The 4,182-nt window shown below is 45.9% G+C and overlaps 1 protein-coding gene across 2 annotated transcripts in view; it reads right to left on the bottom strand.

Annotated features, from left to right (window-relative positions):
- The window catches only part of Cyfip1 (cytoplasmic FMR1 interacting protein 1), a 97,236-nt gene extending 93,054 nt beyond the window's left edge, over positions 1-4,182 (bottom strand). For both annotated transcript variants that reach the window (XM_031386811.1, XM_031386814.1), the window contains exon 1: positions 4,048-4,182. The gene's annotated coding sequence lies outside the window, so the exon portion shown is untranslated. The remainder of the gene's footprint in view (positions 1-4,047) is intronic.

The following is a 4,182-nucleotide window of genomic DNA, read 5'->3' as shown; positions in this document are numbered from 1 at the left end:
CGGTGTGTGTGTGTGTGTGTGTGTGTGTGTGTATCAGGATATGGCTCTCAGCTACTGCTCTAGTGTTCCTGCCATGATGATGAACTAAATCTCTGACACCTGTAAGAAGCCCTCAATTAAATGTCTTCCTTTGTAAGAGCTGCCTTTGCCCAGGTGTCTCTTCATATCAATTCAACAGTGAGACACCCTCAGAACGATGACCTTGGCCATGTGCTCAAGGATATTGACACTAGATCAACGGGAGTGGAGATAAATGTTAAAACACCATGTCAGGTGCTGATGAGATGGCTCAGTGGTTAAGAGCATTGGCTCCAGAGGACCCTGGTTCAATTCTAAACACCCACATGGCAGCTCATAATCATCTATAACTCCAGTCCAGGGGATCTGATGTCATCTTCTGGTACCAGGTGCATATGTGGTGCACAGACACTCGTGTTGGAAAAATACCCAGAAAACTGATCAAATACATCAAAACGCACCCACACTAAAGACTACAGTTGTACACGGCCTACCAATGTTTTAGTCAGTGATCAGAGCACTCCTAGAACTGTACAATGTAACTAATATCTGTACCTATTTTCATTTGTCTAATTAGACTCTGATGCAGTGATGGAATTGTGTAGATATATATTAGAATATATCACTATTTGAGCAACACATGACTGTGTTATACAATCAATAGAAAGAATTATTGAACCGGGCAGTGGTGGCATATGCCTTTAATCCCAGCACTTGGGAGGCAGAGACAGGCGGATTTCTGAGTTTGAGGCCAGCCTGATCTACAGAGTGAGTTCCAGGACAGCCGGGGCTACATAGAGAAAACTTGTCTCGAAAAACCAAAAGAAAAAAAAAGAATTATTGAACTCTCTGTATATAGAAACGTTTAAGGAATTCCAGGATTGTTACCCAGCTGAGCCTCAGTAAGTAAAAATGTATAACACAAGGAATCAAAGAATGCAGTCAGTGTTACAGAAACTCCTATTCAGATAAAAAAGGCTAAAGTTTCAGTACATATACAGTTGTATACAGTTCTGAACTATTTAAAAAAATATTGAGGTGGAGTTTGTAAATGTTCTCACTTTTAAAAATACTATTTCTGGCTAGGTTGTGTCTTATTTCTGTAATGTGAGCACTCAAGGAGCTGAGGTAGAGAGAAAAGAGCAGTATTCACACCTCCAACTGCAGCACTCAGGTGGAGACAGGAGGGTCAGGAGTTCAAGTCCCACCAGGAATTCCTAAGACTCAGTCTCAAGCCCGTTTCCCTCCCTACACACAAAAAGGCTAATGTAGAAGGACCATGATTTCAAGGCTGTCTGGACCACGTAATGAAATCTTGTCTCAAAGGGGGTGGAAGGTAGAGATGGTTCTTCAATTAAGAGCTTTTCAGGAGAACCTAGGTTGAATTCCCAGCACCCATATGGAAGCTCACAATAGCCTTTAACTCCTGTTCCAAGAGATCCAATGCCGTCTTCTGGTCTCCACAGGCTTCTGCATGAACGTGGTACTCACAAACTCATGCAGGCCACAACAAATACAAACTTCTCAAATACATATTTAAAAAGCTTTTTTGAAATGGTAAGATAAAGGGAAAGAGAGAAGAAATAACATTTTAGCCTTTCTTCCAAGTTGTATCCAGAACTACATTTTTTCCTTTTAAAGAAGTACTTATTTAGCCAGGCAGTGGTGGCGCACACCTTTAATCCCAGCACTTCGGAGGCAGAGGCAGGTGGATTTCTGTAGACCAGCCTGGTCTACAGAGTGAGTTCCAGGACAGCCAGGGCTATACAGAGAAACCCTGTCTCGAAAAACAAAAAAACAAAAAGTATTTATTTGTTATTTGTGTATGGTGTGTGCTCTTGGGGAGTGGGGGTTATGTATTTGGGTACCATGTCTTTGTGGACGACAGAGGACAATTTTCAGGAGTTAGTTCTCTCCTTCCACTGTGAGTTGTAACTCAGGCTGTCAGACTTGTGTGCCACCTATACCCACTACGCCACCCCACCTTCCCAAGGCTCTACTTTTGAAAGCATTCTGTAAGAAGTTTTACTTCTTACAGACATATTTGAGTAGCATTTTTGTAACACAAATAATATTACATATGTTATTATACATTTTCACTTAACAGTGTTTGGCTTGTAAAACACCTTGGATGGTCTTAAATGTAGCTAGCCTCTACCCAACACCCCCATACTTTTTACTGAGAGCATAGAACCATTTTAAATGCAGACTCTATGATTACAACAGGACTTTTTGGAGAAAGCAAAATAGCACTGTGAAAAGATTAGCAGTTGCCAAGAACTGATGGTACCGAAGATCTAACTACAAGGGACACAGGAAAGAAAATCTTGAGGTGATAGGAACCGGTTTTGCATCTTAATTACAATGGCACTCAACACTCCAAAGCATGTAAAGTTAAAATATGTAAAGTTAAAAATATGCCTAAGTGCCAGGGAGATGGCTCAGTAGATAGCCATCTGCCACACAAATGCAAGTACAGGAGTTCAGATCTCAGAACCCACATAAATGCCAATGGGCATGGCAACCTCCCTGAGGCCCAGTGCCTCTAAGGTGGAGGACAGGATCTCCAGAGCAAACTGGCTAGCAAGACTAGTCCAATCAGTGAACTCTGGGTTCAACTGAGAGACCTTGTATCAAAGAATAAGGTGGAAAACTCCAAATCAGCCTTGGGCCTCTACATGCACATGCAAACACATTCACACACCTGTATACCCACATATAAGAACACACATACCACATACACACACATACAATGTTTAGTAAAAAAAAAAAAATACACACTTCCTCAAATGTATTTTCTTAGAGGGACTTTTCAACTGCAGCATTTTGTCCATGTTAAAGTGAAGATGCTGTTAGAGGAAGAAGGCAACAGAGAAACATTTCCCACAACATTCCTACTGAATCCTTACAACGCATGTCTGCCGTAGCTTATATGGATTTAAAAACTGAATTGCTTCTTTCAGGCTATGTGCCTGTATGCTTTTTATGAAGAACCACTAGCATCCTCGGGACTAGGGGAGTGCTGGTATTCAGGCATACAACCGGGTTCGCGGGCTTCAATTTCCAGCTAATGAACTTGGTCAGGGTCTAGAAGCAATACCACCACCCCCACCCCCACCCCCTGACACCTTGGCAAGCACTGATCACAGTAACTGTACCTGCAGGAGTACCCCTTATCAGTGGTGCTTCAAACACGACTCAACTACGCGATCTGTTAGCCGACAACCAAGAAAAATCTCTAGGCTCACCGAGTACTGTCTCATGTAACACACGGATTGCCTGATGCTTCTTCCCTCTGCCTAGCCCTCTCACCAATCCCCAGTTGCAAATCTCTTACTTCTTTTCTCACACTCACGAAATGTTGTAAATTACGCAGATGCTTCAGGCTTAAAGTACAAAATTCGGTATGAATGTGAGGCGGCGCACTACTGCTCCTGAACAATCCCGTTTCCTTAACAAAGCCCAAAATGCCTCTCTCCAAGAATCTGAGAACGACTTCCCTAGACTACACTCTCCTTTTCCCCTGAAGACAGAATCATGGTGGACTCCGGTTTGTTTTACCACTTTAGTGCAACATTAACTATCCCTCGCTCCTTACTTTTCAACAGTAAAATACAAAACATTAACGTTGTCTCTTCCTCTTTGGAGCTAAACCTCGTGCCGGAAGCGCGAGATCTGGGATCCTAGGATCCCGAGTGAGCCGGGGCGGGGGTTCGGGGGTTCGGGACGCGGGGGCCAGGCCACCGGAGTGCAGGTTGCGCACCGCCGAGGGGACACGGAATCAGCCCTGGGGAGCCCTTGGCCCGGGGATTCTGGAATGTGATTCCGGGGAGGGAGCCCTGGAGCCGCCGAGCTGGGCCGGGAGTCCCCGGCTCGGGAGCTGCCGTGCAGAGACTAGGAGACTCGGGAGCCCAGGAGGCAATCCCGGGAGGCCGTGCGATCCCGGAGGCTGTGCCGAGGCCGTCTGCAGGCTCGCCCCACCGGACTACGAGCGGAGCAAGGACCCCGAGGCCAGGCGACTGCCCTTACCTGGTCTGCGCCGCCTTCGGTTGTCCAGGGCGGCCCCGGGAGCTTTCCTACCCCAATGAGTCACTTGGGCGGGTCGGGAATGCACCAGGAAACACCCGGCCTCCTCCCCTTCCTCCGGGGCGGCGCTCCGCGGTT

Source organism: Mastomys coucha, unplaced genomic scaffold (assembly GCF_008632895.1).
Source record: "Mastomys coucha isolate ucsf_1 unplaced genomic scaffold, UCSF_Mcou_1 pScaffold21, whole genome shotgun sequence".
In the NCBI taxonomy this organism is placed as follows: domain Eukaryota; kingdom Metazoa; phylum Chordata; class Mammalia; order Rodentia; family Muridae; genus Mastomys; species Mastomys coucha.
Note: the sequence above shows the minus strand (reverse complement) of the source record. Positions and strands in the feature narration are given on the sequence as shown.